This window comes from Tamandua tetradactyla, chromosome 8 (assembly GCF_023851605.1).
Source record: "Tamandua tetradactyla isolate mTamTet1 chromosome 8, mTamTet1.pri, whole genome shotgun sequence".
In the NCBI taxonomy this organism is placed as follows: Eukaryota; Metazoa; Chordata; class Mammalia; order Pilosa; family Myrmecophagidae; genus Tamandua; species Tamandua tetradactyla.
Genome location: NC_135334.1, coordinates 125,966,236 through 125,993,565, shown reverse-complemented (window position 1 = coordinate 125,993,565; position 27,330 = coordinate 125,966,236). Strand labels below are relative to the sequence as shown.

The 27,330-nt window shown below is 36.6% G+C and overlaps 2 long non-coding RNA genes across 3 annotated transcripts in view; one reads left to right on the top strand and one right to left on the bottom strand.

Moving 5' to 3' along the window:
* Nucleotides 1-27,330, bottom strand: part of LOC143644970 (uncharacterized) — a 326,292-nt gene that overhangs the window by 23,583 nt on the left and 275,379 nt on the right. The gene's annotated exons all lie outside the window — the stretch shown is intronic.
* The window catches only part of LOC143643815 (uncharacterized), a 466,595-nt gene that overhangs the window by 388,720 nt on the left and 50,545 nt on the right, over nucleotides 1-27,330 (top strand). The window lies entirely within an intron of this gene.

The window sequence follows — 27,330 nt, the reverse complement described above, 5'->3', positions numbered from 1 at the left end:
GGTGGCTCAGCGGGCAAAGTGCTTGCCTGCCGTGCCGGAGGACCCCGGTTCGATTCCCGGCCCCAGCCCATGTAAAAAACAAACAAACAAACAAAATATAATAAAACAAGAAAATGTTTAAAAATGTTTCCCTTTCTTCCATCCTTCCTTCCTTCTCTGTCTTTCCTTCCTTTCCTCCCTCTCTCAAAAAAAAAAAAAAAAAAGGAATAAAATTCTCAAATCAGAGACCTGACTTATGACTGGAGTATTTAGAAAAACAAGGAGTAAACTAAACCCAAAGTGAACAGAAGAAGGGTATACAAAATTACAATAGAAATAAATAGAATAGAGAATGAAAAACAATAGAGAGAATCAAGAAACCCCAAATTTGGTTCCTTAGAAAGATGAAAAGATTAATAGCATCAGCAAAACTTTAGCACACAAAGAATAAAAAAGACAGAGGGAGCAAAAAACTAAAATCAGAACCAAAATGGAGGACATTACTACCAATCCCACAGAGATAAAAAGGTTTATAAAAGAATTCCTTGAACATCTGTATGACAACAAAATAGATAGCCTAGATTAAATGGTCAAATTCCTAGAACCACTCAAACTACCTACACAGACACAAAAATAAATATATGTTCTACAAATACCATTGCCACAAAATGAAATTAAACAAAACATGATTCCTGTTGTGTATTATTATCATTATTTTCCATGCAGACTGGAAGAAGAGTAACAATCCTGACAAAGGCAGTGAGTTCTTGGTCCAGTGGTTCAAATGACCATTCCTTGACACTGGGATTATGCAGGGGGAAAAGAGGGTACTGCTAGCAGAGATGTGGGGGGTCAGATGCCATCGGCTCAAAAGTCTGTCTCCTGGAACTGCAGTCATTTTAATAGCTTCATAATCACAAACTGTGGCCAGCATTTAGGGTAATGAGCACAGTGGCTCCAGATGATGTGCTCAGAGGTGGTTTAATTACTGAGCATGTGCACTTTGATAACATGCTTAGTCATGAAGGCATGTAGGAAAATGGCGGCCTTAATAGGATGTTAGGCATGATTTTTAGTATTTTAAAGAAGTATAGGTGACTTGTAGGTTAAAGTCTAAGCTACTGAGCATGGCAGGTGGGCTCACTTTGGCTCGATCCAGTTTTGGTTTTCAAAATGACTTTGGACTTGGGGTGGGTTAGTTCTGGGCTTACCCAGGACTCTTCATTAATAAACATTAGGGGCTGAATTTAGTGATCACAAGGCTCCAAAGACAGAAAACCAGGCAAAACGGTTACAAGTGAGGGTTAGTCACAAGGATTTTATAATCACAATTGTACAAGGTAAAGTCTATACAATCATTACCAGAGATTAAGGCAGTTGGATTAGAGTTCACAGACTTCAGGTATTTCCTTTTGTCTACTCCAATATACAAGAAAGCAAAAAGGAATATCTATTTAATGAGTCAGCATTTTAGAATCATTCTTTAAATTTCAGTTTCTCGGTAACACTATGAATCAGACAGACAGCCATTAAGAGACTATGAAACATGAATATTAATCAGTAATCAGTTCTAGAGGTGACAACCAGCAAAGTACACTTAACAGAATTATTATTTTACTCATTGTATCAAAATATAAGCCACAGACAGTTGAAAGTTTCTTGCCCTCTATTGATAAATTTTCATGACTGTTTGGATCCTGCTTCCATTGCTATTACTTTTTTTTCATACATGGGAATCGAACCCAGGTCTCTAGCATGGCAGGTGAGAACTCTGCCCTGAGCCACCATGGCCTGCCCCCATTATTATTACTTGTAACAGAACTGTATACTTTCATAGAAAAATGAAAGCATTCACCTAATTTTTAGCACTCTTATTGACTACTACTAAACATCAATTTTAAAATTTCCTTTTCCTTTACTGTTTTCAAGCTATGGGCAAGAACTAAAGTGCTTAGTACAAGGGATTTCATAGCATATTTGATCATATTGTATCTCCTAGAATATTTTGCATTTTATCTGAAATTCCCTCTCACCTGTGCCCCAGCAAAGGCAGATGAAGTTTATACTAAAAAAGTGGTTTATTTAGATTGTTTATATCCACCTAGTCAGCTGTTGAAACCAACAGGAGATGCCTGTTGATTCTATTATCTTAAGTTTCAAAACAACGTGATGATTTATACAATAGTAAAAAGTAAATGGTTCTGGAGTAATGCACTTCCTGTTGGCATTTTTGAATGAATGGAGTTATTTGGCCTCTCATTTAAAATAATACGTTAGAAAATACAAGCATATGTTTTCACCATATGTAAGGAATCTTAAGATATGAGACATAAACTTGGATCATCAGCTCTGACATGGACCAGCACTTAGATTCTCTGAGGTCGAGTTTTCTCTTCCTGGTAATGGAGCCATATTATGTCACACCTGATTATTAAATTTCATAACATGTAATAATATGACACCACATCATATAAACATCCAAATTCATTATTCTTTTACTCTGTTTAAATTATGGAGTCCTTGTGTTTGAAGTTAATAAGTTATGCACTTGATGTTATTCAAATGAAAGTGAAACTACAAAAATGGTACAGGCATGTGGGTTGAAAACATCAAACGTATAAAGCACTGGAGTGCTGTAATTTTGTGAATTCAGAATACTAATATACTGATTTCTCAGAAATATTAATACACATTTGGACACACACACACACACACACACACACACACACACACAGTAAACCCGCCTAGGACTCAAATAGAGAAATTTAACATTGGTAGACAAGGAAAGCTAGCAGAATTTTCACTTTTTTCAATTCTCTAGATTCTCCTTATTGACTACTTATTCAAAATACTTTTGAGAGCTTTTCTGTAGGCACGAAACACAACAAATAAAAACGTCATGTTCTATACAAAGCAACAGGAGAAGCAAAGCAGAGAAAAGTGATACCAACGAAAAGGCTCTGTGGGTCAGGGAGTCTAACATATTGTAGAGAAGGAATAAAGTGGGTCTCTAAATAAGATGAATTGTAACCAAAATCCAAAAGAAGGGTCACAAACAGGACATTAAGAATTCCTTTCAGTGGGCCATTCTAAAGAGAAGCAGGCAATAAAGATTACAAGGTATTTGAGTAAACACTCTTTGAAAAAGAAAAAAAAATAAACAAATGCTAAAATGAGAACTTAAAATGAAAACTGAGACAAAGCAGACAGAGCAAAATTGAGAAAGGCAGAAAAACTGGAAGGGGATTTTCAAATAAGAGATGAATTTCCAAAGGATCTAAGTCTCAGAAAATGTTGTTATGGCAACACATGAGGTCGAAGGTGCAGGGCCCACTTAGGTAGGTAAGGCGGGTGCAGCTGTGGGATTCCAGGTACTCAAGGTAGAAAGGGCTCATGAACCAAGCACTTCTCTGAGAGCTCAAGTATTCACAATAAGATATCATTTTAAGGCCTTCATAAAAACATAAGAGCATGAAACTGGAAAGTTGCCCTGAAATATACTCACAAGTATACCAAGGCCTTCTGCGAACACAAACCGCACAGGTGTCCGTTGCCTTCCCTGCACTCCTGTCATTGAGAACTACTGATAATGCACTGTGCAGCCCCTCGGGGACCAATTTCCAAGGAAAACTGCTTGGCACATTTCCAAGGGCGAATGTGTACCTGTTAAGTCTGAATTAGAGAGTTCCTCCTTCCTCAGCAACCACATAAATTTCTAACAATGATTTCTTGGTATTCTTTAGAGGTCATGTAATATTTGACTCAATAACAGAGAAGGTATTTCGAGTTATATACTTAGTTACCCCGTGACTGAAACACCAGATCACCAAACACCAGGAATGGCATAGCACACTGTTTATTTGTATTTTAAAGTGACACTTCCATGGGAGTTCTAATTGTTCATTATACAGCAATTAGAAATCAACAAAGTTCAAAGAAGAAAATGAAAATCATTTATAATTGCTCTTGATATTGATATTTATTTTCTTCCAATTATTTCTTCCCTTTGGAACAGCTAATTATTTATATGTATACCAATTCCTCTACATAACTTTTATAATGCTATTTTTAATAACGTCCTAAACTCATCACTAAATATTTATAATAGATATTGACTTAAGTTATATTAGAATTTTGTAAAACCCACAATTTCATGTATTTTGCATTGCTAATGCAGTTTAACTAATTTCTCTTTAGAGCGTGCACAGCTGATGAGTGGCCATTTTTAAGGTATCACAAGGAAAATATGGCGTAGTTTCTCCAGTCAGATTTGGCAGTTTCAACTAAATCATCAATACAGCTGATGTACTGCCGTGTTCATCCACAACAATGTTTCTCCTAGTTTGTATTTTTTTTATTGTTATTTACTTATATTTTATTAAAAAACAAGAAAGAAAAGAAGAAAGTAAAAATGATTGCTGAAATGAAAAACAATTTATAATGAACGGACAAAATCTCATTTCCTCTCTATACTATCATATGAAATGCTTTCTTGTGTTTCTTGCAATAACTAGCAATATTGAAATAAATTTTCAGGTACACTTGGAAGAAACTCTTACTGTTTACGCCCCAGGATTTCTGGAGAGAATTTGTTGTTACGGGAAAAGTAGTTACAAATATTGCATTTTATATTTGTTCAACTTTGGAAGCACACTTCTTCTATTCATCAAAAATTTAGTGATGCTATACTAGACTTAATTGTAGATTAAAACCCGGCATCAATTTATTTCATAACAGGTGACCTTGGATTTTGAGCCAATTTGAGAGGCTAGTGGAGAGTTCATACACCAAAGCCATCCCAAAAGGGCTGATTTACTCTTTGCAAAATCACCAAGACTGACCTTTTTTTGTTTGTTTGTTTGTTTCTTTTAAACCACCATTGTAATCAAGTTTATAGCCATTGTGGAATTTTGAGCAATATAAGTAAAAATTATGCTTTTAGAAGACAGAATAATTTTAAAAATTCATTTTATGACTCATCTTTTTTACCTAATTTTATTGTTGGCATTCCAGTAGATCAACTCTAGTAGTAATATGGTTTTGGATTTCTAATTCTTCTCTCTTCTTTGTGTTGAGAAAATATTTCCCAAGCTCACTGTTTGTGTAACTGTTCCCATGTTCATCTGTTACTTTGTTTTATGACTATATGATTTGAGAAAATAATTTTATTTGCATTTTCTACATTTGTGTTTAAAAAAATTCATGTCTTCTATATTTTTCTCTTTCTAATCTCTATCTCTTTTAAAAGTAAAATCAGTTGCACACAAAAAATCCTTTTAATAGTACTGAACTAATAGTTAACAAAACCTTTGAAGAGCAGATTGGATAAAAATGGCTAAATCCCATATTTTAAAAAAATGTTTTCAGATCCTTATATTGATAGAGATGATTTCTATAGTGGGCCTTGATTATTATAAAATATACTTTCATTTGTAAAGCAACATCAAGAGATGCAAGGTTATTTATTTTATTGTCAAGAATATCAGGGCAATTTAAGCTAATAATAATATTATTTTTCTGAGATATCCAAAAGCAGAATGTGGTGACAGAGATGCATTTTTTGATACCTAATTGCATAGAATATTGGTACTCACTATGTGTAATATCAGTTGAATGATATGAATGATATTTCAGTATATAGTTAGCATCATATGGCAAGCAAATTTAAACTTAAAAAGGAAATACTTAGTTTCTGGTTTGAGTCCCATTCATTGCTCAATGCTTTGTTAAAGCATTGTTAAGAAAACAGATTTTATAATCCTATTTATTTTGTTTTACTTAAATTAAATAGGAAATCACATTAATTTCACAAAATTGTGTACATTCTACATATATTATATATAATAAAAATTTAATTTAATGAAAACATTTGAATGCTTCTCATAGATATGCATTCTGCAGTGTTCATGAAGTTGAACATGATATGCCTGAAACTTTGAGATTATCTTAGTTATTATTTGGTTTGGAAAGATGAAGTTACTTTTCCAAGCTCAGCTGTTATTTGGGGATAAATTGAGATAATATGGGATAGGGGGATGGAATTAGTTGATGTTCTGGAGAGGCTGGCTCCTCTACATTTCAGGACTTATCTGGTCCAAGGACCTATCAGAGGTTATAAGTTTCTGGATAAGTTACCCTAGTGCATGGAACCTTTTAAGAATCTTATATAACACCCTAGCTGTTCTTTAGGATTGGCAGGAATGGTTTTTGTTGGGGTTTGACAAGTTATGATAGATAGCAATGCCTAACTGAAGCAAGCATAAGAGTGACCTCCAGAGTAGCCTCTCGGCTCTGTTTGAACTCTCTCAGCCACTTTTCCCTCTTTTGGTCAAGATGGCATTGCTGATCCCATGGTGCTAGGGCTAGGCTCATCCTTGGGAGTCATCTCCCACTCTGCCAGGAAGATTTTCAACCCTGGATGTTGTGTCCCACATAGGGGGGAAGGCAATGATTTCACTTGCAGAGTTGGGTTTAGAGAGAGAGGCCATGTCTGAGCAACAGAAAGGTCCTTTGGAAGTAACTCTTAGGCATACCTATCGGTTGGCTAAACTTGTCCACTACCTATATAAGCTTTACAAGAGCAAGCCTCAAGATCAAGGGCTTGGCCTATTGATTTGGGTATCTCTAATGTTTGGCACAATATCAGAGGTTTCTCTGGTGGTAAAGTTGACTTATATTTCTGTATTTATCAAAGCACCATGTTGTATTTTTTTTATTAATTAAAGAAAAAAAAGAAATTAACACATTTAGAAAGCATTCCATTCTACATATGCAATCAATAATTCTTAACATCATCACATAGATACATGATCATCATTTCTTAGTACATTTGCATCAATTTAGGAAAAGAACTAGCAAAACAACAGAAATTCAGTGGATACCGGATGTAATTTTGTTCAATGACCAAAGCTTTCTGTCCATATACAGATGCCGCAGCAACATTGCTTCGTTTTGTTTTTGTCATGTACTATTCTTTCTTCACATTCCACTAAATGAGCAGTAGTCTGATGGCATGGTGAAAAATATCAGAAATCAAACTAAATTGTGTCAAATGTTGTGATTTACTTATTTTTAGCAGTTGCTTTATAAACAATGTTATTAGTAATCATTAGTTGGTGTTTAATTCATAGTCATTTTAGAGTCTACCTAAGGAAGTATAATATATTAGTGAATATAGAGAAAAAAATAAAAATAATAATAATAGTAAAAAAAGAAAGAAAAGGAAAAAGAAAAAAAAAGACAAACAGACAGACACAAAAAAAACCTATAGCTCAGATGCAGCTTCATTCATTGTTTTAACATGATTACTTTACAATTAGGTATTATTGTGCTGTTCATTTTTGAGTTTTTGTATCTAGTCCTGTTGCACAGTCTGTATACCTTCAGCTCCAATTACCCATTATCTTACCCTGTTTCTAACTCCTGATGGTCTCTGTTACCAATGACATATTCCAAGTTTATTCTCGAATGTCGGTTCACATCATTGGGACCATACAGTATTTGTCCTTAAGTTTTTGGCTAGACTCACTCAGTGTAATGTTCTCTAGGTCCATCCATGTTATCACATACTTCATAAGTTTATTCTGTCTTAGAGCTGCATAATATTCCATCGTATGTATATACCACAGTTTGTTTAGCCACTCATCTGTTGATGGACATTTTGGCTGTTTTCATCTCTTTGCAATTGTAAATAACGCTGCTATAAACATTGGTGTGCAAATGTCCATTTGTGTCTTTGCCCTTAAGTCCTTTGAGTAGATACCTAGCATTGGTATTGCTGGGTCATATGGCAATTCTATATTCAGCTTTTTGAGGAACTGCCAAACAGCCTTCCACAGTGGTTGCACCATTTGACATTCCGACCAACAGTGGATAAGTGTACCTCTTTCTCTGTATCCTCTCAAGCACTTGTCATTTTCTGTTTTGTTGATAATGGCCATTCTGGTGGGCGTGAGATGATATCTCATTGTGGTTTTGATTTGCATTTCTCTAATGGCCAGGGACATTGAACATCTCTTCATGTGCCTTTTGGCCATTTGTATTTCCTCTTCTGAGAGGTGTCTGTTCAGGTCTTTTTTCAATTTTGTAGTTGGGTTGGCTGTCTTTTTGTTGCTGTGTTGGACAATCTCTTTATAAATTCTGGATACTAGACCTTTATCTGATATGTCATTTCCACATATTTTCTCCCATTGTGTAGGCTGTCTTTATACTTTCTTGATGAAGTTCTTTGATTCACAAAAGTGTTTAATTTTGAGGAGTTCCCATTTATTTATTTCCTTCTTCAGTGCTCTTGCTTTAGGTTTAAGGTCCATAAAACCGCCTCCAATTGTAAGTTTCATAAGATATCTCCCTGCATTTTCCTCTAACTGTTTTATGGTCTTAGACCTAATGTTTAGATCTTTGATTCATTTTGAGTTAACTTTTGTATAGGGTGTGAGATATGGGTCTTCTTTCATTCTTTTGCTTATGGATATCCAGTTCTCTAGGCACCATTTATTGAAGAGACTGTTCTGTCCCAGGTGAGTTGGCTTGACTGCCTTATCAAAGATCAAATATCCATAGATGAGAGGGTCTATATCTGAGCACTCTATTCGATTCCATTGGTCAATATATCTATCTTTATGCCATTACCATGCTGTTTTGACCACTGTGGCTTCATAATATGCCTCAAAGTCAGGCAGCGTGAGACCTCCAGCTTCGTTTTTTTTCCTCAAGATGCTTTTAGCAATTCGGGGCACCCTGCCCTTCCAGATAAATTTGCTTATTGGTTTTTCTATTTCTGAAAAATAAGTTGTTGGGATTTTGATTGGTATTGCATTGAATCTGTAAATCAATTTAGATAGGATTGACATCTTAACTATATTTAGTCTTCCAATCCATGAACACGGTATGCCCTTCCATCTATTTAGGTCTTCTGTGATTTCTTTTAACAATTTTTTGTAGTTTTCTTTATATAGGTTTTTTGTCTCTTTAGTAAAATTTTTCCTAGGTATTTTATTCTTTTAGTTGCAATTGTAAATGGGATTCGTTTCTTGATTTCCCCCTCAGCTTGTTCATTACTGGTGTATAGAAATGCTACAGATTTTTGAATGTTGATCTTGTAACCTGCTACTTTGCTGTACTCATTTATTAGCTCTAGTAGTTTTGTTGTGGATTTTTCCGGGTTTTCGACGTATAGTATCATATCGTCTGCAAACAGTGATAGTTTTACTTCTTCCTTTCCAATTTTTATGCCTTGTATGTCTTTTTCTTGTCTAATTGCTCTGGCTAGAACCTCCAACACAATGTTGAATAATAGTGGTGATAATGGACATCCTTGTTTTGTTCCTGATCTTAGGGGGAAAGTTTTCAATTTTTCCCCATTGAGGATGATATTAGCTGTTGGTTTTTCATATACTCCCTCTATCATTTTAAGGAAGTTCCCTTGTATTCCTCTCTTTTGAAGTGTTTTCAACAGGAAAGGATGTTGAATCTTGTCAAATGCCTTCTCTGCATCAATTGAGATGATTATGTGATTTTTCTGCTTTGATTTGTTGATATGGTGTATTACATTAATTGATTTTCTTATGTTGAACCATCCTTGCATACCTGGGATAAATCCTACTTGGTCATGATGTATAATTCTTTTAATGTGTTGTTGGATATGATTTGCTAGAATTTTGTTGAGGATTTTTGCATCTGTATTCATTAGAGAGATTGGTCTGTAGTTTTCTTTTTTTGTAATATCTTTGCCTGGTTTTGGTATGAGGGTGATGTTGGCTTCATAGAATGAATTAGGTAGCTTTCCCTCCACTTCGATTTTGTTGAAGAGTTTGAGGAGAGTTGGTATTAATTCTTTCTGGAATGTTTGATAGAATTCACATGTGAAGCCGTCTGTCCTGGACTTTTCTTTTTAGGAAGCTTTTGAATGACTGATTCAATTTCTTTACTTGTGATTGGTTTGTTGAGGTCATCTATGTCTTCTTGAGTCAAAGTTGGTTGTTCATGTCTTTCCAGGAACCCGTTCATTTCATCTAAATTGTTGTATTTATTAGCGTAAAGTTGTTCATAGTATCCTGTTACTACCTCCTTTATTTCTGTGAGGTCAGTAGTTATGTCTCCTCTTCCATTTCTGATCTTATTTATTTGCATCCTCTCTCTTCTTCTTTTTGTCAATCTTGATAAGGGCCCATCAATCTTATTGATTTTCTCATAGAACCAACTTCTGGCCTTATTGATTTTCTCTATTGTTTTCATGTTTTCAATTTCATTTATTTCTGCTCTAATATTTGTTATTTCTTTCCTTTTGCTTGCTTTGGGATTAGTTTGCTGTTCTTTCTCCAGTTCTTCCAAGTGGACAGTTAATTCCTGAATTTTTGCCTTTTATTATTTCTGATATAGGCATTTAGGGCAATAAATTTCCCTCTTAGCACTGCCTTTGCTGCATCCCATAAGTTTTGATATGTTGTGTTTTCATTTTCATTCGCCTTGAGGTATTTACTATTTTCTCTAGCAATTTCTTCTTTGACCCACTCGTTGTTTAAGAGTGTGTTGTTGAGCCTCCACGTATTTGTGAATTTTCTGGCACTCTGCCTATTATTGATTTCCAACTTCATTCCTTTATGATCCGAGAAAATGTTGTGTATGATTTCAATCTTTTTAAATTTGTTAAGACTTGCTTTGTGACCCAGCATATGGTCTATCTTTGAGAATGATCCATGAGCACTTGAGAAAAAGGTGTATCCTGCTGTTGTGGGATGTAAGGTCCTATAAATGTCTATTAAGTCTGGCTCATTTATAGTAATATTCAGATTCTCTATTTCTTTATTGATCCTCTGTCTAGATGTTCTGTCCATTGATGAGAGTAGTGAATTGAAGTCTCCAACTATTATGGTATTTGTGTCTATTTCCCTTTTCAGTGTTTGCAGTGTATTCCTCACGTATTTTGGGGCATTCCGGTTCGGTGCATAAATATTTATGATTGTTATGTCTTCTTGTTTACTTGTTCCTTTTATTAGTAGATAGTGTCCTTCTTTGTCTCTTTTAACTGTTTTACATTTGAAGTCTAATTTGTTGGATAATAGTATAGCTACTCCTGCTCTTTTCTGGTTGTTATTTGCATGAAATATCTTTTCACTTTCAACCTATGTTTATCATTGGGTCTAAGATGTGTTTCCTGTAGACAACATATCGAAGGATCCTGTTTTTTAATCCATTCTGCCAGTCTATGTCTTTTGATTGGGGAATTCAGTCCATTAACATTTAGTGTTATTACTGCTTGGATAATATTTTCCTCTAACATTTTGCCTTTTCTATAATGTACATCATATCTGATTTTCCTTCTTTCTACACTCTTCTCCGTACCTCTCTCTTCTGTCTTTTCATATCTGACTCTAGTGCTCCCTTTAGTATTTCTTGCAGAGCTGGTCTCTTGGTCACCAATTCTCTCAGTGACTTTTCGTTTGAGAATGTTTTAATTTCTCCCTCATTTTTGAAGGATAATTTTTCTGGATATAGGAGTCTTGGTTGGCAGCTTTTCTCTTTTAGTAATTTAAATACATCATCCCACTGTCTTCTAGCTTCCATAGTTTCTTCTGAGAAATCTACACATAGTCCTATTGGGTTTCCCTTGTATGTGATGGATTGTTTTTCTCTTGCTGCTTTCAAGATCCTCTCTTTCTCTTTGACCTCTGACATTCTAACTAGTAAGTGTCTTGGAGAATGCCTATTTGGGTCTAATCTCTTTGGGGTGCACTGCACTTCTTGGATCTGTAATTTTAGGTCTTTCATAAGAGTTGGGAAATTTTCAGTGATAATTTCTTCCATTAGTTTTTCTCCTCCTTTTCACTTCTCTTCTCCTTCTGGGACACCCACAACACGTATATTTGTGCGGTTCATATTGTCCTTGAGTTCCCTGATACCCTGTTCAAATTTTTCCATTCTTTTCTCAATAGTTTCTGTTTCTTTTTGGAATTCAGATGTTCCATCCTCCAAATCACTAGTTCTATCTTCTGTCTCTTTAAATCTATCATTGTAGGTATCCATTGTTTTTTCCATCTTTTCTACTTTGTCCGTCACTTCCATAAGTTCTGTGATTTGTTTTTTCAGTTTTTCTATTTCTTCTTTTTGTTCAGCCCATGTCTTCTTCATGTCCTCTCTCAATTTATTGATTTCGTTTTTGAAGAGGTTTTCCATTTCTCTTCTTATATTCAGCATTAGTTGTCTCAGCTTTTGTATCTCATTTGAACTATTGGTTTGTTCCTTTGACTGGGCCATATTTTCAATTTTCTGAGCGTGATCCGTTATCTTCTGCTGGTATCTGGGCATTTAATCAGATTTCCCTGGGTGTTGGACCCAACAGGTTGAAAGATTTTTCTGTGAAATCTCTCTTGGTTCTGTTTTTCTTATCCTGCTCAGTAGGTGGCGCTCGTGGCACTTGTTTGTCTGCGAGTCCCACCAGTAAAAGGTGCTGTGGGTCCTTTAACTTTGGAAAACTCTCGCCGTGGGGGAGGTTCACCAGCTGAAGCAGCTTGGAAGAGTGCCAATCCGAATCTCCCAGCATGCCCAGGGATCAGAACATGGGGAGGGTCGCTGGCCACCGCAGCCCAGGAGAGCGCCCGTCCGAATCTCCTAGCTGGTCCGGGGCACCAAGCGTGGTGGGAGGGTGCCAGCTGCCGCGGCCTGGGGGAGTGCACCATTCCCAGCCAGACCGGGAAGCCACGTGTTTGGAAGGGACCCCGGTCACCGTTCTCTGCAGCCTGGGGATATCCGATCCAATTCTCCCAACTAGTCTGGGGGGCCACGCATGGGGGGGCGCCAGTTGCCACGGCTTGAGGGGACCACCTGTCCAATTTCCCCAGCCAGCCTGAGAAGGAGGGAGGGAGGGACACCGGCCGCCTGCTGCCCTGGCCCGGGGAAGTCTGCGCCCCTCGGCGATCTCACCGGAGCCGGTTCTCCCAGCCAGTCAGCCATTCCAGAATGGGGTATGCTGTCTTCTTGATCTCTGTCATGGCTCCGGGAGCTGTTCTGTATCATTTCTACTCCCCTAGTAGCTGTTCTGGAGGAGGCACTAAGACCCGCGCATCTTACTAAACCCCTTCTTCTCCGGAAGTCCACCATGCTGTTTTTGCATAACAACTTTTAATAGGTGTTTCTATTGTTACATAATAATCACTGTTGAGGAAACAGAGGCACATAAACTCTAGGGAATGTACTCAAGTATACATATCTCTTAAGAATGATACCAGTATTCAAACTTAAGCTTCCTGGTTATAGCATCCCTGCTTTTAAGCACATTAGTACATATAATGAAAGAGAGGACAGATTTTTCTACTTTGCTAATTTCATTGTCCAGCCTCCAGAAAACATAATATGAAATAGTGAAGTCTAAATTTTGTCATGATAGAAATAAAAGAGGAAAAGGAAAGTGTGAGAGAAATATGGAAAAATGATTTCCACTGGAATTGGAAATCACTCAGCTGGATGATCCATGTAGAATTTTCAGTTTCTGATCCCGAGTGATCAAAAAGTTGAAGACAGTAAAGGAAGAAAAACTAAGTTTAGTAGTAGTGGAAGAAGAATGGGAAGAAAAAAAATGAAGAATATGAGGAGGAGGAGGAGGAGGAAAAAGAGGAAGAAAGGAGGAAGAGATAGAAGAGGAGAAGTGGGGAGGAAGGCAGGTCATGAGAAGGATGAGGATGAAGACACAGTAAATGAGAGATTTGGAAAGTCGATTAATTAGATCAGTTGCATTTGCAGTGGTTCTGAAGTTCTATTACCTTTTCAAAGTGCAGAGCTAGAAACCCAGATAGATCTTGTACTAGCAAGTGTGAAGTAACCCAGAATGGAGATGTTTGTAAACAGCAGATTTAAATGGAAATTCTTCTTTTTAGGATATAGTAACTGAAAGAACATAGGGTCTCATGAGCTCACCAGAAAAGTGAGGTGGAAACTGCCATAAAAGCAGAAAATCAGAGAGGTACAACCCTTCAAAGCAGAGCTGGGAGAAATGAACCATTTCACTTTTGGCAGAGGGTGGGAGAAAGATGTGGTCAATATACAAGCACGTAGAAGGAGGACAGATAAATACTAAAGAATTCTTTCCCAAAATGGTTTGCATTAATTTTCAATGTCTTCACTGCAGGTCTTTTATAAATGCTCATGAAAAAGATGGGGCAGGCTAGGAGAATTTCAGACAAGGTCACCATTGCAACTTACAAAATACAAAATATCCTCTTCCTCTTTTACTAAGGAGTAGCTATTACTTTACAAACTAGAACTTTATTTTTACTTTAGTCTGCCCAAAAAGCAATAAAATTTATTGAGATAATCATAGAATTGTTCCTGCTTTCTGACAGAATCCAATAAAATCATGAAGACTTCTCTTTCTTATTTCCTTTCCTTAGGTACCCCACCAAAGTCCAAATCCTATAATAGGCTCTTTTTAAAACCCTCTTAGAGACTACGCATTTTCCCTTAGCATATGTTCTTCATCACTGCAATGAGAAATTGCTCAACCACAGGTGTTCTTGGTGGTCTTTGGCTAGTGAGAATTAATAATTACTTGGCTAAAAGTTAAAGTGAACAGGATAAAAATAGGCACAGATACACGGGAAATTTCATCATAGGGATGCAATATATTGGGTAGTATCCAAGGAAATGCTAGAAATAGAACTTTTTAAATGCGCACATACACATACATGCACACACAATATAAGAAATGAAGAATTTCATTAGCACAATCATCAATAGAGTCAATGAAGCTGACAAGAAAATTAGTGAACTTGAAGAAAAGCCAGTTGGAGTTAGCCAAATAGAAAATACTTTAAGAAAATAAAACGTGTAGGGAATAATATCCAAATGCTGTGGGAAAATATGAAACATTTAATACACATATAGGTAAATTACTACAATAAGAAAAGGGAGGGAGTGCAACTGAAAGAAATATTAGAATAGATAATGGCCAAACTTTTCTGAAAACAAGGAAAGCCATCAAATATGGGTTAACATATATGAGAAGACTCCAGGAATAATAACTACAATAGTAAATAAACCAACAAGCAAAACATATAGACTCACTGATTGCACTGTTGCAAAAACTAAGACAAGTAGAAAATTGTGCAGGCAGAGGAAAACACTTATCACATACTGAAGGAAGGAAAACCATGACAAGTATACCAGTGTTGTCATAAAAAAATGTTACAAGCTAGAATATAATGGAGAGACATGTTCAAAGTACTGAAAGATAATAATTGTCACTGCAGGAGTCAATGCTCACTGAAATATCTTTCAAAAATTTTTCAGGAAACATACACACACATGCATACACACATGGAAAGTAAACCCCCCTCCCCACAAACACACACACACAAAGGGAGAAATAATTTTTACACAGATTTATGCTACCAACATTTACAGGAAGAAGGAATAACAAAGAAATAACCTTGAGTCTACTGACAGAAATAATAAAACTAAAAATGTAAAATTTAAAGGAAATATACCAGGTGTTGTATATATTTTTTATCTTAATAGCTCTAAAAATAATTAACTAATGGGACTGATGCACAGGGCAGCTTCAGCCATGTATAAGAGTAAAGTTTATTACAAAATTATCACAAAGAATGCATTGTTAATAAAAAAGCCCACAATTATGGGAAAGCCTGAAAATATAAGAAATGATAAGGGCCTTGCAAGATGAGAGGTAATTCAAAAAGGCAGAAAATTAAAAAATTCATGCTAGTGAAGGACTTACTCCAATTGCAAATGAAAACAGAGGACCAAATAAAGATCATATAAACATTTATTGCAAAGCAAAAAAAAATCATACTAGAGAAATTTTTTGCTGTTGGTATAAGGCAAAAATTTAAAATATAAATTGATAAAGTATAAGTATAAGGCAGATTTAAAATATTTGAATAACTTAAATGGATTTAAATTAGCAGAATATTGTTAAACATTTTTTATTTTTAACTTTTATTGTATAGTATATCATATATACAAAGCAAATAAATAAAAAAGCAATAGATTTCAAAGCACTCTTCAACAAGTAGATACAGAACAGAGTTTGTGATGGGCTACCGTACAATCATCTCATATTTTTGCTTCTAGCTGCTCCAGAATATAGGAGGCTAGAAGACTTAAATTTTTTTTATCATCACAATTGAATTTTCTTCTTTTTTTTGTGAAAAATAGCATATATACAAAAAAGCTATAAATTTCAAAGCCCACGATTAGTTGTAGAACATATTTCAGAGTTTGACATGGGTTATAATTCCATAATTATAGATTTTAATTTTAGCCGTTCTAAAATATTGAAGACTAAAAGAGATATAAATGTAATGATTCAGCATTCATATTCATTTTTTAAATCCTAACTTCTACGTATAAATCCACCATCACCTTTGATCTTTCCATCCCTCTCTTTAGGTGTGTTTGGGTTATGACAATTCTAAAGTTTTCATATTGGAAAGTCTTTCACTAATATAGAGTAGGAAGATGAAGTTATCTGATGTTCTGGAGAGGCTGGGCTAGGTTTCAGGACTTATCTGGACCAGGGACCCATGCAGATTGTAGGTTTCTGGAAAGTTACCTTAGTGCCTGAAACCCTTGTGAAATCTTATATATTGCCCTACATGTTCTTTAGGATTGACTGGAATGGTCCTGGTTGGGGGTTGGCAGGTTATTATAGATAGCAAGGTCTACCTAAAGCTTGCATAAGAGCAACCTCCAGAGTAGCCTCTCAACCCTATTTGAACTCTTTCTGCCACTGATACTCTATTAGTTAGACTCCTTTTCCTCTTTTTCTCAGGATGGAATTGTTTATCCCATGGTGCCAGGGCCAGATTCATCCCTGGGAGTCATTGCCCACATCCCCAGTGAGACTTCCACCCCTGGATGTCATGTCCCACATAGTGGGAAGGGCAATGATTTCACTTGCAGAGTTGGGCTTAGAGAGAGAGAGACCACATCTGAGCAACAAAAGTCCTCCAGAAGTAACTCTCACGCATGCCTATAAGTGGTCTATGCTTCTCTGCTACCTATATAAGCTTCACAAGAGTAAGCCTCATGATCTAGGGCATGGCCTCTTGATTTGTGTATACCTAAGATTTGACACAATATCAGGTGATTCCCTGATGGTAAGGTTTAATAGTTCCATATTTTTTCTTCCATCCCTCAGGAGACTTTGCCAATCCTTTTATTTTGGTGGGGGGGGGGTGTAAGGTCAGGGAATCAAGCCTGGGTCTACTGCATGGAAGGTGGGCATTCTAACCACTGAACTACCCATGCACCCACCAATACTTTTTGATTATCTGCTTAATATACTCTAGGATGTTTCCAGGCATTACAATAATCTGTACAGGATTAAAGGACCTCTTTTTCATTCTGGGCTCCCTGTGTTTTAATTGTTCAAATGAGCTATACAGATAGGTTTAATTAGATCATACACTACAGAAAATTTCAGTTCCAGACCAAATAAACCTTTCTTCCATTGGTCTCAAAGAGTATGTATGATTCTAAAATATAGACATTTTTCTCCTTATCCCCTATGTTTTAAAAACCTGTTCAGTTTCGTTTTCATCTCTAAATATCAGATTATATATATATCAAAAAGCCTCTCAAAATCCAGACATAATCACCAATCTGTAGTTAAAGTGTCTACTCTAAAAACTAAAATCTAGGCCATTGCATTTTTATAACATTTTCTAAAGGTGACCATACCATTCTTGCTATTTTGTTTCTGGCTTATTCCATTTCACCAAACGTCCTGCATGTTCATTCACATCGTTGCATGCCTCACGACTTTGTTCCTTTTTGTAGCAGCATGATTTTTGTTCATAAATGTACACCACCATTCCCCAATCTACTTCTCCACCAGTGCATCCTTCAGCCACCTGCATTCATCAGGCATCATGTAAAAGGCCTAAAGTAGAGTCCATCAAAATTCTCAATTTTAGATAATTTCATTGTTCCCAAGAGGAAGAAAACCAATAAGCACATATTCATCAAACAGGAAATTGAAACCTCCGCTTAACTCTTGTTCCTTCCCCCATTATTTACCTCCACTGTTGCTGTGGTAGTGCTGATGGTTTCCTTTTGAACATAGCTCATAGCATGCAATGGCAGTTTTCACCCTGTACCCTGGACTTAAACACTCTTTGTAGAAGAATCATATCTTTGAAGTAATTCTTGTGAGAACTAATACATATTTCTAGTGTTAATCAATGGGACCCGTAGGTCTATACAACCCCTTTCAATCATATTCATCTTAAATATGGTAATATTATTAAGATTACACTAGAGAAACACCTTCACTCCTATCTATTCCCTTACATTGGAGTCCAACCTTATCAGCTAACAATTCACCCATCTCTACCTTCTATGTATCTCTAAGTCCCCTATATTCTGTAATATAAACCTCTGATTATACCATTATGCTTGTGATAAATGTGGAATCATACAGGATCTGTCCTTTTGTGTCTGGCTAATTTCATTCCGCATTATGTCCTCAAGGCTCATCCATCATGTCATGTGTTTCAGGACATCATTTTGTCTTAGTGCTGCATAATATTCCTTCATATGTATACACCACATTTTGTTGATTCACTTCTCTGTTGGTGGGCATTTGGTTTGATTCCATCTTTTGCCAATTGTGAATAATGCTATGAACATCGATGTGCAAATGTCTCTTTGTGTCATTGCTTTCAGGTCTTCTGGGTATATACTGAGTAGTGCTATTGTTGGGTCATAGGGCAACTCAATATTTAGTTTCCTAAGGAATCACTAAACAACCTTCCACAGTGGTTGCACCATTATACATTCCCACCAGCAGTGCACAAGTGTCCCAGTTTCTGCACATTCTCTCCAACATTTACAGTTTCCTTTTTAATAGCAGCCATTCTTACAGGTGTGAGGTGTTATCTTATTGTAGTCTTGATCTGCATTTCCCTTATAGCCAATGAAAATGAGCATCTCTACATGCGCTTTGAGCCATTTGTATTTGCTCTTCATAAAAATTTCTACTCGTATCCTTAGTCCATTTTATAATTGGGCTGTTTGCTCTTTTCTTGTGGAGTTGCTTGATTTCTTTATATATAGAAGAAATCAAACCTTTGTCTGATATGTGATTTCCAAATATTTGCTCCCATTGAGTTGGCTGCTTCTTCACCTTTTTGACAAAGTCCTTTGAGGTGCAGAAGCATTTAATTTTGAGGAGTTCCCATTTATCTGTTTTTTCTTTTCTTGTTTGTGCTTTGGGTGTAAAGTTAAGGAAGCTACCTCCCATTACTAGGTCTTGAAGATATTTACCTATATTTTATTCTAGAAGCTTTATGATGCTACTTCTTATATTTAGGTGTTTGATTCACTTTGAGTTACTTTTTGTGTAGGGTATAAGATAGGGGTCCTCTTTCATTCTTTTGGTTATTGATATCCAGTTCTTCCATGCCCAACTATTGAAAAGTCTATTTTGTCCCAGTTCAGAGGATGTGGGGCCTTGGCAAAAATCAGTTGACCATAGATTTGGTGGTCTATTTCTGCACTCTCAATTCAATTCCATTGGTCAATGCTTCTATCTTTGTGCCAGTACCATGCTGTTTTGACCACTGTGGCTTCATAATAGGCTTTAAAGTGAGGGAGTGTTAATCCTCCCACTTTGTTCTTCTTTTTTTAGGATGCTCTTTCCCTTCCAGATGAATTTGGTATTTAGCTTTTCCAAATCTTTCAAAGTAGGTTGTTGGAATTTTGATTGGTATTTTGTCGAATCTGTAGATCAATTTGGGTAGAATTGACATCTTAACTACATTTAGCCTTCCTATCCACGAGCAGGGAATGTCTTTCCACTTATTTAGATCTCCTTTGATTTCTTTTAGCAATGTTATGTAGTTTTCTGTGTACACACCCTTTACATCCCTAGTTAAGTTCATTCTTAAGTACTTGATTCTTTTAGTTGCTATTTTGAATGAAATTTTTTCCCTTAACTGACTCATCAGATAGGTCATTGTTTGTGTATAGAAATGTAACTGATTTTTGCACATTAATTTTATATCCTGCCACTTTGCTGAATTTGTTTATTGGTTCAAGTAACTTTCTGTAGATTTCTCAGGATCTTCCAAGTATAGTATAATATCATCTACAAATAATAAGAGTTTTACCTCCTGCTTTCCTACTTGGAAGTCTTTTATGTCTTCATCCTGCCTGATTGCTCTAGTTAGAAACTCTAGCACAATATTGAATAATAGTGTAACAATGGGCATCTTTGTCTTGTTCCTGATCTTAAGGGAAAAGCTTTCCTTTTCTCTCCATTGAGGACTATGCTAGCTATCAGTTTTTCATATATTCCCTTTATCATATTGAGGTAGTTACATTGATTCCTATCTTTTAGAGTGTTTTTATCAGAAAAGGATGATGAATTTTGTCAAATGCTTTTTCAGCATGAATAGAGATAATTATGTGATTTTTCCCTTTTGATTTGTTAATGTGCTGTATTACATTAATTGATTATCTTGTATTGAACTATCCTTGCATTCCTGGTATAAACTCCACTTGGTCATGGGTGTATAATCCTTTTAATGTATTGTTGGATTTGATTTGCTAATATTTTATTGAGAATTTTTGCATCTATGTTCATTAGGGAGATTGCCCTGTAGTTTTCCTTTCTTATGGCATTTTTACCTGATTTTAGTTATTAAAATGATATTAGCTTCATAAAATGAGTTAGGTAGAGTTCCTTTTTCCTCAATTTTTTGGAAAAGTTTGAGAAAGAATTCGTGTTAGTTCTTTTTGGGATGTTTGCTAAAATTGCACGGTGAAGCCATCTGGCCCTGGGCTTTTCTTTCTAGGAAGATTTTTGATGACTGATTGAATCTCTTCACTTGTGATTGTTTTGTTGAGATCTTCTGCTTTTTCCTAAGTCAGTGTTGCTTGTTTGCATGTCTCCAGGAATTTGTCCATTTCATCTAAGTTGTCAAGTTTGTTGGTATATAGTTGTTCATAATATCCTCTTATGATTTCTTTTATTTCTTCAGGGACTGTGGTTATTCACCCCTTCTCATTTCTAATTTTGTTTATTTGCATCCTCTCTCTTTTTTTCTTTGTCAGTCTTGCTAGTGGCCAATCAATTTTATTGATTTTCTCAAAGGACACACTTTTGTTTTTATTGATTCTTTCTATTGTTCTCTGTTCTCAAATTCATTTATCTCTGCTTTAATTTTTGCTATTTCTCTTCTATTTGCTTTGGGGTTAGTTTACTGTTCTTTCTTAAGTTCCTCCAGGTGTGCTATTAAGTCCTTGATTTTGCTCTTTCTTGCTTTTCAACATAGGCATTTAGGGCAATGTATTTCCCTCTCAGCACAGTTTTTGCCACATCCCATAAGTTCTGATAAGTTGTATTCTCATTTTCATTCATTTTCAGATAGCTACTGGTTTCTCTAGCAACTTATTCTTTGACCTGCTCATTGTTTAAGAGTGTGTTATTTAATCTCCATATATTTGTGAATGTCTCATTCTTTGGTGGTCATTGAGATCCAACTTTATCCCACTGTGATCAGAGAGAGTGCTATGAATAATTTCAATGTTTTTAAATTTATAAAGATCTGTATTGTGCCCCAGTATATGATCTATCTTGGAGCATGGTCCATGAGCACTAGAGAAGAATGTATATCTTTGTGCTTTGGGGTGCAATGACCTATATATTTCTGCTAGGTCTAATTCATTTATAAGGTTATTTAGCTTCTGTATATCCTTATTGATCTTCTGTCTGCTTGTTCTACCTATAGAAGAGAGTGATGTAGTGAAGTCTCCTGTTGTTATTGTTGAAACATCTATTGCTCCCTTCAAGTTTGCCAATGTCTGTTTCAAGTACTTTGAAACTCATTAATTGGGAGTATAAGCATTTATGATTGTTATATCTTCTTGGGCATTTGACCCTTTAATTAGTAAATAGTGTCCTTCTTTGTCTCTTATGATGTCTTTACTTTTACAGTCTATTTTGTCTGATATTAATATAGCTACTCCTGCTTTCTTTTGGTTACAACTTGCATGGAAAATCTTTTTCCATCCTTCCACTTTCAATCTATTTGCATCCATGTGTCTAAGATGAGTTTCTTATAAGCAGCATACAGCTGAATTATATTCCTTAATCCATTCTGCCAATCTGTATATTTTAATTGGTAAAGTTAGTATGTTAACATTCAAAGTTATTACTGAAAAGGCATTTCTTGAATCCACCATCTTATCTTTTCTTATTTTATTTGTCAGATCTATATATTCTTTTCCCTCTTTCTGTTTGTATTCTTTAAATTACCCTTAGTGGTATTCTTAAATTCTGTTCCTTCCTATAGACCTCCCTCTCTTGTCTTTTTTTTTCAACTGGCAGAACTCCTTTTACTATTTCTTATAGGGCTGGTCTCTTGTTGGCAAATTCTTTTAGGACTTCTTTGTCTCTGAAAACTTTAATCTCTCCTTCCATTTTCTTTCTTTCTTTCCTTCTTTCTTTCTTCCTTCCTTCCTTCCTTCCTTTCGTATGGGTAGGCACCAGGAATTGAACCTGGGGCTCTGGTATGGCAGGTTGCTGCTGGGTCATGGTGGGATGGGCAGGCCATAAGCTCCTATCACAGGCCATGAGTGAAGGCTGGGATTGGGGTTTTCATCACGGGAGCAGAATAGGCAATTGAACTAGACCCCAGGCTTCCTGAAAGAGAGTAGGCTTTAGCCGAGCTATAAGAGGAGCTGCAGATGGGAGGTGGGGAGCTCACTTCTCTGGGTGTATGTTATTGTCAGTCATACTAGAGTAATTGTGGATAGGCACAGACATTCTTGGAGAGTGATGTCTCAGGCATGCCCAGTGGCTTTGTGTCCCATATTCCTAACATGTTGGGCTGGTGGAGACAGAAAAGTCAATTCTGATGCATGTTGGGATATCAAGTAGTCACATTGGTGTTAATGTGGCTCCTCTTCACTTTTTTTTTTACTTAGGTTCATTGCTGGGAGCAGGAGTTTGGATTAAAAGGGGCCATCAAGAAGATCTTCTCTAATGGAAATTAAGATAGAGGCATATCGCAAGCAACAAGTCCCTCTCAGTTCATTGCCTGATAGAGAGTCATAAGTATCAAGAACTAGGGAATCTCTGATCACTTTCCATGTCTTTTACAGAACAAACTTGATTGAATAATGGTATTGTAATTGAAAGTCCCACTGGAGACTTATCTTCCAGATTATATTGTGGTCATGCAGTAAAAGATGTGTTACTTCTTTCTTAGGCCTTCCATGGCAAAATGATCCCAGTTATTTAGGAGGAAGCCAAGGGGTGGATCTTCAGGGATACTATTGGCATTTCCCATTTTCTCTGGAAAAGTAAATCTTATATTTGCACACTACAGTGTGGAAAGAGTGAGGTTTTCTCACAAACAGCAGAGCCTCAAATAAACCATTACCCAGAGATAGTAAATCTTTTAAATGCTTGTTTGCTCTCAGAAGTAGCTGTAATTCATTGTTCTAGCTAATGAAGAGATGATACCAATGTCTCTCCAGTGAATAACTGGGCCAATATGGAAGCTATAGCTGCAGCTTGCTAGGTCGAGTCCCTTCTAAGCCCCATTCCTGCACCCTTTAACTTGCTGCATTGCCCACTTATTCCCCAGTTGAGCTAGTCTGGAATTCAATCTTAGACTTGAAGGATGGCATATAAAAAGGAGGTCCTGTAGGTTCTGTGATGAAAAGTCATGCAAGGTCTCTACCATGCCCCTACCTGAGATGGGACACACTGCCCTAGCCAAGGAAATGTTTGAAAGTCAAGGAGTAAACATTAACATTAAGAAAGACACAAAAACTGATAGCTATATCTAACTCATAATCCAAACCAAGCAGCCTAAAGATGTTCCCCCCTTTGAACCCTTCTGTGCAGCTTAGAAGAGCATACCCCAGAGAAGGCTGGCAACTAGATTTCACAAAATAGTCTTCTTGCTCATGCCAACTCCTTCTAGAATCTTCCTTTGTAGTTCCCCAATCCTTGGTATCTTCTCTTCCTAGGACCCTTCAGCTTTATCATATTCATGTTTTTGTTTGGACTCTCCATGATTAAATTTCTCACCTAGTTTATTTCTTCCAGATTAGAAGCTTTTCGAAGCAAACTCTTCCTTGCCAAAGTCTGTGATCTGTTTGGATACACCAACCACCCTCAATGGCAGAGTCAGAAACTTCTGTGCTCCCACAAGTAGGGCCTGAAACCCAATGACAGCTTGATGCAGCTGGAGAAGATGGACCATCAGCCCAAATCCCTTAAGGTTAAGGGGAACTAGAGTTCTCTGAGAGCAAAGTTGAGGTAGGGTTAGATTAGAGAATTGGCTGGCCAATTAGCAAAGGAAAATTCCAGGAAGTGGTTAGGATGCAAGGAGGAAAATGTCTCTGAGGAAAATGGGAGTAAATAGCACCTGGTAACAACCAGCCTGCTTGAGTGAGGATCTGCAATCAGGTCTCAGCAAAGGAGGAAGAGGGACAGGGCAGTAAAATAGTGAGTAGAAAATTACAGAAGAAACAGAAAAACTGCAAAACCAAACCCTCCCAACAGTGTTGTGCACCTCATGATTCTCCCTTTGGGAGAGCACCTGCGTGTTCTTTTGTGTGTTCCCAGTAATGGGACCTCTCCCCTTCTGAGAGAACCAGCAAAACCCACATGTGCTTACTTAGCAATGGGTGCCTTTCCTCATGTGAGAGCACTTGCATGCCCTTGAGTGTCCTCAGTAATGGTGTCAATCCCCATGAGAGAGTTCCTGCACACCCTCTTGTGAGGGTGCTCAACAATGGATGCCTCTCCCCTTGTGAGGGCACTCCAGGACCCTCTTGTGTATGCATAGTAATGGGTGCCTCTCTCCTCAAAAGAACACCTGTGCACCCCTTTGTGTGTACTCAGTAAGGGATGCCTTTCTGCTTCTGAGAGAACCAGAAAAAACCACCTGCGTGTACTCAGTAATGGGCTCATCTCCCCTTGTGAGAGTGCCTGTCCACCATTCTCATGTGTATACATAATGATGAGGGTCTGCCCTTTTGAGAGAGTGCCTGTATGCCCCTCTTGTGTGTACTCAGTAAGGGGCTCTTTTCCCCTTGTGACAACACCTGGGCTACCCTCTTGTGCATGCACAGTAATGGGTGACTCCCCTTTCTGAGAGCACCTGCACACCCCTCTTGTGTTTACTCACTAATAGGTGACTCCCATCCTAAGTGCATCTGCATGCTCCTCTTGAGTGTACTCAGTAATAGGTGCTTCTCGCCTTTTGAGAGTACCTGCATGACCCTCTGTCTGCGCTCAGTAATGTGTTGCTCTCCTCTTGTTAGGGTTCCTGCATGCCCCTCTTGTGTGTGTACTCAATAAATTTCCTGCCTGCTTTCTTGCAGCTTCACCAGGAACATGTAACTCAATGCCAGCAACAGTGGTTTGCCTGTTGGGTGTAGTAATGATCAGTTCCTGAGACATTGGAGTTTCAAAGACAGCATTTATTGTGAAACAGCAATCAGGAGGTCAGATGGCCTATTAGTCCAAAAATTTGTCTCCCATAACTGTAATATTTTATAGTATCAGGAGATAAGCAGGTTCTAGGATAATGAGCACAATGGTTCTAAATTATGTGATTAGAGGTGGTCAAATTTTTGCAGATTCATTACATGCTTAGCATAGAGTTAGGAATTGGGATGAGTTAGCTCTCAGCTGACTCATGTTCCTTCATTAGTACACATTAGGACTATCTTTTCTGATCATAAGACTCTGAAATTGAAAAAACATGATTAAGGGATACAAATGATGGTCTGCCATAGGTTTTGAAAGGAAAGGAAGATTACACAAATTGTTTGTGGTTGGTGCACTTTTGCTGCACTCCAGTTTTCCTTCCAATTAGAGAATTGCCTGAGTTATTTATCTTGTGGTTTGTTTCTTATGTTCAGATGTCCCTAGGGTCATTAAGAACATCAGTGCATGAGGCTTTGCATAATGGGGCAGTTCGTGATATTTACATAAGAGTAAACTCCAGAATTACCTCCTGCCTTCATCTGAAAACTCTTAGACTTAGAAACTCTATTTTTCTTTATTTTTTTCAACAGCTTCAAGTATTATATCAAGACTTCATTTCTTTTTAAGGAACTTAAAAACTATATAAATCAGTATAAAGGAAACAATTTTACAAAATACACCCAAGTTCAACTTCAACAAAGTACTTTACACATCTTATTCACATATCATAGAAAGAAAGGTTTTCAACTATTTGACAGCTAGACACCAAACAGATATTACTGCACCCAGATGTTTAACCTAGCAAATTTACAAAATATCAGGTCCAAAAACTTAGCAAGAGAGTTTTATTTTGTTAATTTAGACAAGAATGTACTCATCTCACACATTTAAATGACAAAATTCTCAAAGTTTATAAGAGTTGAAACAGAGGGCTGCAAACATTTACTTAGAAAGTAGCCAAAATTTGTTTATACACATAATTTATGCATACATAATGATAAGTCTAGGGAAATATGCACAAAAATATCAGTAATTGTTAAGCCATTTCTATTTTCTTTTCTTATTTTTTCAATTTCAAAATTTTCTTCACAGTTGGCATATCTGTATTTTCTATAACTTAATTTTCCTATAATATTTTTCTTAGCACTAGGTCAAAATAATTGAAAAACTAAGTTTTCATTTTTAACCATTTCATGTTATTTAATTAATTTAACAAATACTAATTTATGAAACACCAGTGAATATTCCTCAATAGAAATGTCATTTCACATTCAAAATATTGCAAAAGTGAGGCTTCTAATGTTAACAGCCACCATTATTTGTACTGCATGAATGTACTTTACATTCCTCATTTGTTTTAATCTTTACAAAAACTCTATGGACCTGGAATTAGTGTTTATTTTGTATACCTGAGGAAACTGGGGTTAAATGATCAGAGATGTACTAAGGATCAAACAGCCTAAAAAGGGAGCAGATCTAGAATCTAAACCTGGAATGTCTGATTCTGAAGAATGCACTCTCAATCAGTGTGCTATATGTGTATCCTATATGGAATGTTAGCATTTTAAAGGTAACTTTAAAACTGTAAGCAAGCTGTACATTTAAGTGTGAGTCTCACAAAGAAGCAACATTCACCCCGCATGAATAGACACCAAATAAGTTATCATTAATCACTATTGTTTGTGTTCTCTCATCTATCACCTCAGACTTGGAGGCATGATGCACCATCATCTTAGAGGATGTAAATGTGAAATGTTGTAGTAAATAACTGAGATATGGAACTCATGTAGCCCTGAATACCCCTGTTACAGTTACCTGAGATAAATAACTTTCTTTTGTCTCCATCATGTATAAAAGCCATGCAAATTGTCATAGGG